Genomic DNA, 14,530 nt, shown 5'->3' on the forward strand with positions numbered 1-14,530 from the left:
ATAAACCTCTTTTGGGTGTTAATTAGGTGGAGATTTTTTTTCTCCCTTTTGAGGTAGCCCTTTAATACTATAAACATCCCTCTTAGAATTGTTTTTGCTTCATTCCAAACATTTTGGACCATTGTGATTTCATTTTAATTTGTCTCCATGTTTTCTTAAAAATTTCACTTATTTCTTGGATGACCCATTTGTTTAGTAGTATGTTATTTAGTCTCAATATATTTTTGTTGTTTTCCAGATTTTTTTTCTTGTCATTTCTAATTTCATAGTGTTATTTTCAGAAAAGTTGCTTAATAGGATTTTAATCTTCTATTTAGTGAGAATTGTTTTGTGTCTTAACATGTGATCTATCCTGGAGAGTATCCATGTGCATATGAAAATATGTATTCTGTTTTTGGATGGAATGTTCTACCTAAATGTACATATCTATTAGGTCCTTCTGGTCCAATGTGTCATTCAAAGCCAGTTTTCTTATTGATTTTCTGCCTAAACCAGCCGTTGAAGTAAGTAGGGTGTTAATGTCCCCTACTGTTACTGTGAGTTTGTCACTGTTTATGTTAATATTTGCTTTACATATTTAAGTCTTCATAGGTTGGGAGCACAGATATTTACAATAGTTATATCCTCTAGTTGGATTGATCCTTGAAGGATATTGTGTCCTTCATTGTCTTTTTTTTTTTTTTTTTTAAGATTTTAATATTCATGAGAGACACACACACACACACACACACACACACACACACACACACACAGAGAGGCAGAGACACAGGCAGAGGGAGAAGCAGGCTCCATACAGGGAGTCCGACGGGGGATTCGATCCTAGGACCCCAGGGTCGTGCCCTGGGCTGAAGGAGGTGCTAAACTGCTGAACCACCCAGGCTGCCCTCTTCTTTGTCTTTTGCTATAGCTTTTGAAGTCTATTTTGTCTGATCAAAATATTGCTACCCTGATTGTTTTTAAATGTTTGCATAGTATATTTTTTTCTTCCCTTTACTCTCAGTCTGTATCTTTAGATGTGTAGATTCTCTTACATAGAAGCACATAGATGGGTCTTTAAAAAATCCATTTAGTTATTAGCCTATGTCTTTTGATTAGAGCTTTTAGTCCATTTATATTTAAAGGAATTATTGATAGGAACATACTACTTGCCATTTTGTTCTTTTTGTTTTTGTAGTTCTTTTGTTCTTGCAGCTTTTTTTAAGATTTTATTTATTTGAGAGAGAGAGAGAGAGAGAGAGAGAATGAGAGAGCACAAGCAAGGGGAGAAGGAGAAGCAGACTACCTGCTGAGCAGGGAGCCCTACGGCAGGTTCAATCCCAGGACTCCAGGAACATGATCCAAGTTGAAGGCAAATGATTAACTGACTGAGCCACCCAGGCATCCTTCTTCTTGCAGTTTGATAGTTTCTTTAGAATTATGCTTGGATTCCTTTCTCTTGTGTTTCAAAAATTTTTGATTTATAGTTACCATACTAGCTTTATATTTTGCTTACTACTTTGACTATGTTTTTATGTGTGAACTTTTTTTTTCCTTTCATAATTTTCTTCTAGCTATTGGCTTTACTTTCCATTTAAATCACCTTAACATTTCCTGTGAGGCCAATTTAGTGGTGATGAACTCATTTTTGTATGTTTGGGAAAGTTTCTCCATCTATTCTGAATGATAGTCTTGCTTGGTAATCTTGGTTGTAGGCTTTTTTCTTCCCGTACTTTATGTAATGCTGCTTCCTTTGGACTGTAATGTTTCTGCTGGAATATCAGCTGATATACCATAGGGCTTCCCTTCTGTGTAACTGTTTTCTTTTCCCTTGGTGCTTTAAAAGCTCTCTTTATCAGTACTTTGCCATGTCAATTCTTATGTATCTTGGTGTGGTTCTCCTTGGGTTCATCTTGTTTGGGGCTGTTTGTGAATCTGGGACATGTAGGTCTATTTCTTCCCCAGATTAGGGAAATTTCTGGCTGTTCTGTCTTCAACTAAATTTTCTGCCCTCTTTTCTCTCTTCCTTTTAACATCCCTATAATGTGAATGTTATTATGCTTGATACTGTAGAGGCCCCTGAACTTTTTTTTTCTTTTTTCTTTCCATTCCATAGATTCTTGATCACTGATCCAATATTCTGCATCTTCCAATTGGCTGTTGATTCCCTCTAGTGTATTTTTCAGCTCTGAAGCTTTTTTTATATTTTTAATCTCTTGAAGTTCTTACTGAGTTGACCCAGTATTCTCTCAAATCTGGTGAGAATCTTTATTATCATTACTTTGAACTGTTTATTAGGCATATTGCTCATTTCCTTTAGGCTCTTATTTGTATGATTTTTATTAGGTTATAATTCCTGTCTCTTCATTTAGTCTCTTTATATTATCCTACGTATTAGGTAGATCAGCTACATCTACTGATCTTGAAAGTAGTGGAAATTGTAGAAATTGTCCTCTAGTGCATTCCCCCCTTTTCACCAGAACCAGGTGCTCCAGGGGATATCTCCTGTGTGGGCTACATGTACCCTCCTTTTGTGGTTAAGCTGTGTGATTGCTCTGGGCGGTAGGGCTGGCCCTTAGCCTTGCTGGCTACAATGAGCCAGTATGCTAGCTATGGCTGCACCAAAAAGCAGGATTTATTATCTGTGCAGCCAGCTGACAGTCCCTGCATAGGAACTGCAGGTATGCTGATGTGTGGAGTTAGCCTTCCTAATTTCCACTTTGGAGGGGCACCTATAAGAGTTTGTGAAGTCTATCTGTGAGAAAATATTGAGGTAGGACAGTTGGTGCTAGCACGGTAGATGGGGAGAGGGTTAGTGCTGGCTCTCCAAGCATCCATTTCTAGAGAAATCTCCTGAAGGTCCCTGACCCTCTAGCATATATAATAAAATTAATAATCTCCTTTATGTATACCCCAGGCACATTTCACAGTGTTCTTCTATGCTAGGTCTCAGGCTGAGTTATTAAGTGTGCTGGTTCATTAAGGGTGCAGTCTCCATTTCCTATAGCTCTCCCTGAATTAAATTGTACCAACTTTTGAAGCCAGACATTGGGGGGGGGGGGCTCCTGTTCCCTGTATTCATCCCCTTGGCTAGGAGGTGCCAAGGGTGAGATCTGATCTGTGATGTCTGATCCTGTCCACAAAGGATTTGTTTTCTGTGTTTCTACCTCTCTTCCCTTTATAATACAGTCGAATATCTGTTGTGCTGGTCTTCAGGGAGTTTTCAGAGTTAGTTGCAGTACATGTAGCTATTCCTTCAGTGTGTCTGTTGGATAAGCAGAACTCAAGATCCTGACACTCTGCTATCTTCCCTCTCCACAGCAGGCTCCTAACTCATGGTTCCAAGCCTTAATTTTGGCTGAGTCTTCCTCAAATTTAGTAAGGTTCAAAGCAGGAACTGGTGGGTTATATAGAAAGTGGAGACAAAGGAAAAGTAGGCAAAGGAGGGTAATAGTACCTCATTTTCTATTTCTTAAGTAATCAAGGCTTAGAAGAATTCCATTTGAGCTAGAGAAGGGACACTTTTGAGGCAACCCGTGCTATAATGCACTAGTAAAGAGCATGCTTAAAGGCAGCAGCATTGGAGCCAGACACTGAGTTCAGATTCTTGATTTAACACATTATCTTTGTGACCATGGGGAATTTACTTAACCTAAATTTTATTTTTCTAAATAAAGTTTGTAAAAACACCTAGGACATTAAAAGTATCCAATAATTGTAGCTACTGCATTACCATTATTAATTCTCCTCTTCCTCAGAGAGATCCATAAGAGATCCAGGAGGCAATGTGCCCTAAGTTCTTATTCTAGCCAGGGAATTTCTCAGTCTCTTAGAAGAATAAAATTTCCCATAAAATTTAGGAAGAAAACGTTTTTAGCTACCACTAAAATTATTTTTTAAAATGCTCTTCCTGAAGACTAATCTCTTATTTTAGATTTTTTTTTGTCCCTTTCCTTCTATTCCTCATTAAAAAGAGACACTGATCTTATTTGAAAATCAGAAGGTCCACATACAAATCCATGAGAAAAAAATCTAGATTACCATGTACAATCTAAGAAAAATGGCTCTTGTAGTGTTCCTGCCTCCTGCAGAGTTCCAGGTCAGGCTAGAGTTTAAGTCCCATATTAGAAAATTTCAGTCTTGACATCCTCTCCATGCCATGTGTCTGTATGGGATATTTTAAATGTAAGCAGTAGAAGAGTTTTCATACCAACTGCTGTTTTCCAAATAAAACTTCAGCCATCCGCATCATTGACAACAGCTGTTTGTTAAGAAAAAAAAAAGTAATTTTTTGCATGAATTCATGAATCTTATAATTCTATTCAATCTAGTTGATCAATCATGGCCTTCAGAGTTAAAAAACAAAATAAAATAAATGGAGTCAATCCTGTGGTCTGTAAAACTTGACCATCCACAAGAAACATTTACACACAGCCTGAGGAAGCCTCAAGGTATTTTGTAAAACTAGGTGAACCAAAGAGTAATCAATCAAAACATATTTAAGAAGCACTGATAGGCCCCGGGGGAAAACAAAAAGTGTCTACAAGCAGATTCCCTGTGTGAATAGTTTATAATTAACATTTACTTGTCTTTTTTGTTGTTGTTGGCAAATATGCCATGTTATTGTGGGAAACACTCAGTCTCCCCACAAAACCCATTTTAACCAATTCCATATCTGAATTAGAAAACCGATAATATAAAAGGAACGAATACTGACATAGCAAAATGTTTCTATGTAGAAACTGATTCCCACCATGACCTAAGAATGGCAGAACCAGCTCCACAAATTAGTGACTCCCACATACTTCCCGTCCCTTCTTCCTCAACCATTCAACAGGAGCTGAGCCCACCTTGCCCCAACACAGCAGGCTCATGAATTTTGGGGATTTGAGGGCTATCAGGTACTAAGAACATAGCACCAAATCCAGAGGAGAAAAGGCTTCAGGAAGATCCAGAAGTTCCTAGCTATCTTGTTGCATGTAGAAGTGACCCACCACCAAGTTCATATGGATAGGTCCTATTCCAATATGCCTAATGTCCTTACAAAAAAAGATTAGGATGTAAACAGACCAACAAATGGCCATATGAGTTTACAGTGAGAAGATGGCCATCTGCAAACCAAGGAGAGAGGTCGTAAAAGAAACAAAACCTGTGAACACTTTGGTTTTAGTCTTGTCATCTCCAGAACAGGGGAAAAAATAAATTTTTGTTATTTAAGCCACCCCAGCCTGAGTATTTTGTTATGGCAGCTCTAGCAAAATATACCTGGCTACCTGTCACCTCTTTCCGTTCCTCCAAAGCTTGAAAAACTAGTAAATTCCCAGTGATTATTTTAAGTACAATTTCTCCATTCCCTGGGCATGAAATGCACTTAGACCTTTTCCTAATGACTTACCTGGATGAAGCAAAGCCATTTTTTTGATGAAGAGGTTTGAGGAGTAGGAATAAGAGGGAGAGCTTATATAATGTCTAAGATAATTTTCTTCCTCTTAATTCAGTAATTTTTTGGAAGAATAGGAATTCCTTTTTTATAACAATTTCCCAAACTCCCACGTGGCATCTGCCACTTAATAAAATACAAAATGTCAAAAAGACTATGTATTCAGTAAAGCATTTGAATATTGGGTGTCCATATACAAGTAGTATTACACACTTTATATATAGTGAACTCTGATTTTTTCAATTAGCATCAAATTTCTATAGGCTTCTATTTGGAAAACTCTCCTGAACCTTACTAAATAATCCTGGGGCTCACTTGGAAAAAAAAGATACCAATTCAGTCTTCTAAACACCAGGTAGAGAAATGTAAAATCCTATCAGTTCAGGCTACTGCCATATTGCTATTAAGTGGCTGCTGTTGAACAATGACACTTTAATACAAGGAACACTAACGCACTGTGCAGTGATGGCCTGTTTCTTGTCTCAGAGGGTCCAGTACCTACAGATACATCCTCGCTCAGAAACCAGTTCTGCCAGTGCTAATCTCATAAAAACACCTGTATCTGTATTGCAATTCAGTCGGCAGCCGTTTCTCTCAGAGTGAAAATTCCTCTAGGGCTTTTGGTATCCTTTATCATAAACTAGCTTTGGATTCTGCTAGAGACTGAACATAAATGTCCTCTAAAATGCCTGTGTTAAAATCTAATCCCCAAAATTATAGTATTTGAAGGTGGGGCCTTGGGAGGTCATTAATTGATGAGAGCTGCCATTAAAAACGATTAGTGCTGAGAGAGAGGGTCCCAGCTAGTGACACAGGAAGGCCCTGAACTCAGTACCTCCTTGGACATACAGAATCTACCTATTTATAGAGCAATTCTTCTGGAATTAAAACTGAGGGTTGAATAGCTTCTGCACAACAAAAGATCACCTAGAGAACAGTGAGAGAGGGAGCCAAGGTAACAAAGGGAATCCCCACACCAGCACTGCTAACTGCAGTTGGGACAATGAACAGATTTGTCTGCCCTGGGGCACTAGAAAAAAAGCCATAGTTTTTTAAGGCAACTAGAATATAAAAGAATTAGCCCTAGAATCCAAATGGCTATAGAGCTATTGGAACTCCCTCTGGGTCAGAAGGCCAGGTAAGCCCCACTATTTATGTTGCCCCTCCACCTTGATAGTGCAGAAAGAAGCAGGATCCTGATACCAGGCTGCCCTGTTGTCTCGGTGAGCCCCAGGCCTCTAGGCCGCACCAACCTTGGGTGTCCTGGAGCATAAGAAGAAAACAGTTTAAAACAGCAACTGGAACATTAATCCCAGCCCTAGAATTCTGCCAAATGGCTAGGAGACTGCTGAAGCTTTCTCTGGGTTGAAGGGACTACAGTTTATACTCCCCTTCCACTTGGATAGCATGGACAGGAGCACCGTCTGGCCTACCCAAGCGCTGGCCTATTCCTGCTGTGAAATTTCTAGTCCTCAGTAACCCCAGCCATTCCTCCTAGGCTGTTGCAGTGTGGCATACATTTGGCCACCCCTCATCAGTGCTCGCTGTAGCTCCAGCGCCTTGTGGTGGTGGTGGGGGGGAGGGGGGACATAGATCTAGAGTAATCTAGAATCCTCCAGACTCATGCCACTTTGACTCCAGACAACTTGCCAGTGAACCCTTGGGGAAGAGCACCCTAGGAGCTTTTTGCCCACACACATTTCACCTCTAGACTATTAACCTGGGTGACCCAGTCCAGAGTACCCTGAGGACCCCTGGCCTGTACCCAGTGTGCTCCAGCCTCTCCCTAGGGGCATCCCCTAAACAAAGTACCCTAGGAACCTCCAACTCATGTTGCCAGGGTACTCCTTGCACAGAGGACTCCAGGACCACCCGGTGCATACCCACATAAGCATCAGCAGACCTGCCAGGGCATCCTCTGGATGGAGAGCCCCTGGACTCTCCCCAGCTTGTGTCTACTTTAGTATCAGCTGTCCTGCCAGGTCTACTATATACAGAGAGCTATAGGACTACCCCAGCCTGTGACCACTTAAGCCTCAGCTATTATGCTAATGGGACTTTTGTACCAAGAGCCCTGGGACTTCCCTGGCCCAGGCTCCCTTCAGCTTTGGCTCATGACAGGTGGATGTCCAGTCAGCTGAAGTCACCAGGCCCAAGAAAGTCACACATACACAAGTGATGACTATGCATAAGATTATTACTTCACTTTTAAGAGAAGTAGCTGTTAACATAATTCATAGAACCAAGCACAGACAGTCAAATATGGGAGACAGGGAAATATGCTCAAATGAAAGAACAGAATGAAATGGATATAATCTATCTGGAAAAAATGTCAAAGTAATGGTCATAAAGATCTTCACCAGAATGCAGAGAAAAGTAGATGAACCCAGAACTTCAATAAGAAGAAAGAAAATACATAAAAGAACCAATCAGAATTGAAGATTACAATAAATTAAAAAAGCACTAAAGGGAATAAATAATGCATTTGAGTATGCCAAAGAATGGATCAGCAGTCTAGAAGAGTAATGTAAAATATCCAAGCTGAACAAGAAAAAAAATTAAAAAGTGAGGATATATTAAGGGATTTCTTGAACATCAAGTGAACAAATATTTACATTATAGCATTCCCAGAAGAATAGAGAGAATGAAGCAGAAAGCATATTTTAAGAAATAATAGTTAAAAACTTTCCTAACCTGGGAAAGGAAATGAACATTCAGGTTCAATTCCTTGAACATTCAAGTACAAGGAATTCCCAGTAACATAAACCCAAGGAGTTCTTCACCAAGATACATAATAATTAAAATAACAAAAATTAGAGACTCTTAAAGGCAGCAAGAAAGAAATAACTAGTTATAAACAACCCTTTAAGTTTATCAGCTGGTTTTCAGCAGAAACTTTTCTGGCTAGAAGAAGGTGGCAGGATGTATTTGAAGTGCTGAAAGGGAAAAAAATCTACAACCAAGAATACTCTAGCGAGCAAGGTTATTGCTCAGTCTGGGGAAACTATCTCTCCTTTAATTCTAACAAAAATAATAGAGTTCATCACCAACATAAAGCAAAGGTACAGATCAATCACTTATAAAACTAGTAACAAAGTTAAGACAAAAATAGTAATAGCAATTATATCTAAAATATTATGTAAAGGGACTTAGAAAATATGTAAAATAGGACAACACATACATAAAATGTGGAGGAGGTAGTAAAAATGAAGTACCTTTAGCATGTGTTCAATCTTAAGTGATCATCAACTTACCTAGAATGTTATATATGCACCTGATGGTGACGGCAAATGAAAACTATACTAGATACACAAAAAGCAAAGAGAAAGCTAAGTGTAACACTGAAGAAAGATATCACAAGGAAAGAGAGCAAAAGGAGAGAAATAACAACTGACAAAATGGCAATAAATCTACACATATGAATAATGGCTTTAAATGTAATTGAGCCAAATGCTCCAATAAAAAGACATAAAGACATTCACTTCAGACCTAAAGATAATATAGACTGAAGAGATGGAAACAGATATTCCATGCAAATGGAAACAAACAAGAAAGCAGGATAGCAATACTTACATCAGACAAAAGACTTTAAAACAAAGACTGTATCATTAATAATGATAAAGGGATCAAATTAACATGAGGCTATTACAATAGTAAACATCTATGTACCTAACCTTGGAACACCTAAACATATAAAGCAATTATTAACAGACATAAAGGAAGAAATTAACAGTGATACAATAATTGAAGACTTTAACACCTTACTGACATCAATGAATAGATCATACAGGCAGAAAATCAATAAGGAAATAGTGGCTTTAAATGACACATTAGACCAGATGGACTTAATAGATACAAAACATTCCATCTAAAAATTATAAAATACATATTCTCTTCAAGAGCACGTGAAAATTTCTCTAGGACGGATGACTTGCTAAGCCATAAAACCAATCTCAATAAATTTTAAGAGAACTGGAATCAAATCAAGCATTTTTTTCCAATCCTAAGGGTATAAAACTAGGAATTGTTCACAAGAAAAAAATAAACATGGAGGTTAAACAACGTGCAACTAAACCAATAGGTTAATGAAGAAATAAAAAATACATGAGAACATGTGAAAATTAAAACAATGGTCTGAACTATTTCAGATGAAGCTAAAATAGTTCTAAGAGGGAAATATACAGCAATACAGGCCTATTTAAAGAAACAAGAAAACTCTCAAACAATGTAATCTTCAAAAGAACCAAAGAAAGAGCAAAACTCAGGAGAAGGAAGGAAATAATAAAGATCAGACCAAAAATAAATTGAGACTAAACAGACTAAAAACTAACCAAACTAACCAAAAAAAAAAAAAAAAGAAAAGAAAAGAAAAAGAAAAAAAAAAAAGAAACTAAGAGACTGGTTCTTTGAAAAGATAAATGATATTAATAAAGCTTTACTGTAACTCATCAAGAAAAGAGAAGAACCAAATAAAATCTGAGAATGAAATAGGCAACAACCGATACCACTGAACTACAAAGGATTATAAGTACCATCAAAACTTATATGCCAAAATTGGAAATTAATGAAATAGACAAATTTCTGAAACATACAATCTTCCAAAATGGAATTCAGAGGAAAAAGAAATCTGAGAAGATCGATAAGTAGAAATGAAATTAAATTGGTAATCAAAAAACCCAACAAAAGTCCACAACCAAATGGGTTCACTGGTAAATTTTACCAAATTTGAATTTTAGCAAACTGAATTTAATACATTGTAAGAATCATTTATCACAATCAACTGGGATTTATTCTGGGTATACAAGCATGACTCAATCAATATTCATAAATCAATCAACATGACCCACCACATTAACAAAAGGATAAAAACCATATTTCAATAGATGCAAAAAAAGCATTTGATGAAATTCAGTCTTTTCATGAGGAAAACTCCCAACAATGTGGGTTTAGAGGAAACAATACTTCACAATAATGAAGGTCATATATGACAAACCCATAGTTAAGACCATACTCAAAAGCTTTTTTCATAAGATCATAGAGAAGACCAGGATATACATACTCTTGCCACTTTTATTCAACATAGTCCTGGAAGTCTTAGCCACATCAATTAGGCAAGGAATTAAATAAAAGGCATCCAAATTTGGAGGGGAAATGTAGAATTTTCACTATTTGTGATGTCATGATACTATACATAGAAGCCCTCAAAACTCTACAAAAAAAAAAAACTATTAGAAATAATAGGAATCAGTAAAGTTGCAGGATAATAATATACAGAAATCTATTGCATTCCTCTACAATAATAAAATAGCAGAAAGAGATATTAGGAAAACCATTCCTTTTACCTAGCAATAAATCTAACCAAGAAGGTGAAAGATCTATACTCTGAACACTGTAAGACATTGATGAAAAAAATTGAAGATAACACAAATAAAAGCATATATCATGTTCATGAATTGGGAGAATTAATATTGTTAAATATTAATATTGTTAAGTTTTTTATCCAAAACAATCTAGGGATTCAATGCAATTCCTATAAATATTCCAATATAGTATTTTTCACAGAACTAGAATAATCCTTAAATTGCTATGGAATTACAAAAGACCATGAATAGCAAAAGCAATCTTAACAAAGCTCAAGGTACCCCAATCCCAGATTTTCAAGATATGCTAAAAGCTATAGTAATCAAGGCTGTATGATAGGGGCGCAAACATAGGCACATATATCAATAGAATACAATAAGGAGCCCAGAAATAAACTCACATTTATATGGTAAACTAATCTATGAGAAAGGAGGTAATAATATACAATGGGGAAAAGGCAGCCCTTTCAACAAAGAATGTTAGGAAAACTGGACTATTTTCTTATGCCACACACAAAAAATAAGCTCAAAATGGATTAAGTATCTAAATGGGAGACCTGAAACCATAGAACCCCTAGAAGAAAACATAGGCAGCAATTTCTTTGACATTGGCTGTAGAAACTTTTTTTTAGACATGTTTCCTCAGGCAAGAGAAATAGAAGCAAAATTAAACTGTGGAGATTACATCAAAATAAAAAGCTTCTGCACAGCAAAGGAAACATTTACAAATGACATATTTGACAAGGGGTTAATATCCAAAATATATAAATAAAACACCACCAAAAATTTAAAAAAAACCTATTACAAAATGGTCAGAGGACCTTAGTAGACCTTTTCCCAAGGCCAACAAACATATGAAAATAGTTCAATCAAATCAAAACCCCAATGAGATTCACCTCACACCTGTTAGAATGGTTAGGATCAAAAAGAGAAGAAATAAGTGCTGACAAGTTTGTGGAGAGAAAGGAGCCCTTGTGCACTATTGATGGGAATAGAAATTGGTACAACTGCTGTGGAAAACAGTGTGGAGTAAAAATAGAAATGCCATATGATCCAGTAAGTCCACTACTGGATATTTACTCAAAACAAAAACTAATTCAAAGAGATATTTGCACCCCTGTATCTATGGCAGCTTTACTTACAATTGCCAAAATACAGAAGCAACCTAAGTGTCCATTGATAGATGAATGGATAAAGAAGACATGGACTATATATACAATGCAATATTATTTAATTATAAAAGGGAAAGAAATCTTGCCATTTGTGATAACATGGATGGACCTAGAGAGTATTGTCGTAGGTGAAATAACTTGTGTTGAACACAGCTTAATGGATAAAGTTGTGGAATCACTTCATTGTACACCTGAAACCGATGTAACATTATCTATAGACTAAAAAAAAATGGGTCAGAGAAAGACAAATACCATGATTTTACTTGTATGTGGAATCTAAAAAAACAAAAAGCAGAAACAGACTCAAATACAGAGAACTGGTGGTGGTTATAGGGAGGGGGCTGGAGAGGATGAGCAAAAAGTGGTGAAGGAGAGTGGTAGAGGCTTCCAGTTACGGAATAAATAAGACATGGGGATGAAGAGTACAGCGTGGGGAATATAGCCAATGGTATTGTAATCGTGTTGTACGGTGACAGAAGGTAGCTACACTTGGGGTGAGCACAGCATAACCTATGGAGTTCACTCTTTTGTACACCTGAAACTAATGTAACATTGTGTGTCAACTATATTTTAAATCATTTTTTAAAAAGATTATTTTCCTTCTAAAGGAGACCCAGAGTGCTCCTTCAACCCCTTATGTGAGGATACAATGAAAAGAGAGCAGTCTATGAACCAGTAAGCAGTCTCTTCCTAGACCCCTAACCTATAGGGACTTGATCTTAGATTTCCTAATCTTCATAACTGAGAACTAAATTTCTATCCTCTATAAACCACCCACTCTGTAGTATTCTATTCTAGCAGCCCAAAGAGACTAAGACAGACTGAGTCACCTTTTTCCACCCGGATATGTTTCTTTAATTTCTAATCTCAAGGATAAGAGTTGGGTTCTTAGATTCATCCTTAGCAGACCATATTCTGGTTTCTGGTCATCTTTCTCTCAAAAGACAACTCCGAAAACCAACAGTCAGGTGCCAAAAATGCTTCCATTACATGATTCCCCCAGAACAATAGAACTTTCTTACCTTATAACTGCTTAATGAAAAAGAATCACTGAAGTACATCCCCCCCCCATAATGGGAGAACTCTCCTTGGGATCCCTGGGTGGCGCAGTGGTTTGGCGTCTGCCTTTGGCCCAGGGCCTGATCCTGGAGACCCAGGATCAAATCCTATGTCGGGCTCCCGGTGCATGGAGCCTGCTTCTCCCTCTGCCTATGTCTCTGCCTCTCTCTCTGTGAGACTATCATAAATAAATAAATAAATAATAAATAAATAAATAAATAAATAAATAAATAGGAAAAAAAAAGAACTCTCCTGAGATGAACGGCAATTCCTACCACTGAACAAAGAAGCTATTAACTTGTTATACATTACCTTATCTACTGCAATCATATACTCAAAAGTAATAATTTTACAACCTATGTATAAACATACATAATATATATTGTGAGATGTTTTATTTATTCAGTTTTCACACGCTGCTTAGTGCACAGGTGCTATCCCCTAGTTGGCAACCATGGAATTGGATCCTGTAGGTTAAAGACAGGTGACAAAGATAAACATTTGAGTCTGCACTTCAGAGGGAAGCTCAGTCTGAGTCTTCTGCATATTTGACTAAAATAACAGGATGAGGAGGATAAGTACAAAGAGGATTTCTGAAAATATGAGACTGATGGGGCCAGCTACCAGTAATGTAGAGTAAGGGACTGGGAGTAGTGTTAGGGGGGAAAGAAGGGATACTCACTGACCTTTCCCCATTTCTGCCATTTTGGACCCTCTGGCTCTAGAGACCAGTAGGGTCTACCAAAAAAAAAAAAAAAAAAAAAGAGGGGAAAAGATGATAGAATGTGAAGAAAATCCAAAGAGAGCCCACCGGTGTGGTAACTGTTTATCTGTCTCTCCAGAATAACAAAAACACACTGAAAACAAAATTAAGTGCTACACTTAGTTCTTATCAAAAGTTTAATGGAGAATGGAGCAGTGTGTTGTTACTTCTCTCCCGTAATTTTTGTTTCCCTCAGGTATTTCTTCTTGCAAGTTTCCCAGTATTTTACAGGATAAGGTGGCATTTTATCTGAAAGCATTTGGTAAATGTTCTTTGAGTCTAGAAGGCTGCAATTTAACAAATGGTTTCCTCACACAAGCTATAAGCATGATACAGAATGATTGACAGCCATGCCAGCATTTGAAAAGCAGCTAAGAGCTTTAAAGCATACAGTAGCTGAGACCAGGATGGAGTTTATCATCAGCCTTGAAGATTGTGGTTTAGGTTGGCAATATAAAATATCTGTCATTTTAGTACAGCTCTTACAAAGACTTTTAAACATGTCATTAAACAAACATACGAGAAAGATGGGCCCGGAGAAAACCAGTTTTAAGATAACAACAATAGAATCAAAATACATTATCACCAGATAATAGTCTCCTACTGTTTGATAAAGGACTCAGCTTCCAAAGCCAAAATAAACACAGTGGCACAGCAAAGTTGTTTGTTTTAGAAGAAAAAGACATTGATCTTATGACACATTTCTATTACGGTGGTTTTATTTCTCTCACAGAGCAGGCTAAACTTTCAATTATTCTAA

At 37.2% G+C, this 14,530-nt stretch overlaps 2 long non-coding RNA genes across 5 annotated transcripts in view; one reads left to right on the forward strand and one right to left on the reverse strand.

The window, feature by feature from the left end:
• LOC118351516 (uncharacterized) overlaps nucleotides 1-14,530 on the forward strand; it is a 194,046-nt gene that overhangs the window by 71,816 nt on the left and 107,700 nt on the right. The window lies entirely within an intron of this gene.
• LOC112649333 (uncharacterized) overlaps nucleotides 3,619-14,530 on the reverse strand; it is a 46,284-nt gene continuing 35,372 nt past the window's right edge. Inside the window, exon 6 of the long non-coding RNA XR_003129545.3 lies at nucleotides 3,619-4,237. This is a non-coding gene — a long non-coding RNA (uncharacterized LOC112649333). The remainder of the gene's footprint in view (nucleotides 4,238-14,530) is intronic.

The sequence above is a fragment of the Canis lupus genome, chromosome 19 (assembly GCF_003254725.2).
Source record: "Canis lupus dingo isolate Sandy chromosome 19, ASM325472v2, whole genome shotgun sequence".
Lineage (NCBI taxonomy): Eukaryota > Metazoa > Chordata > Mammalia > Carnivora > Canidae > Canis > Canis lupus.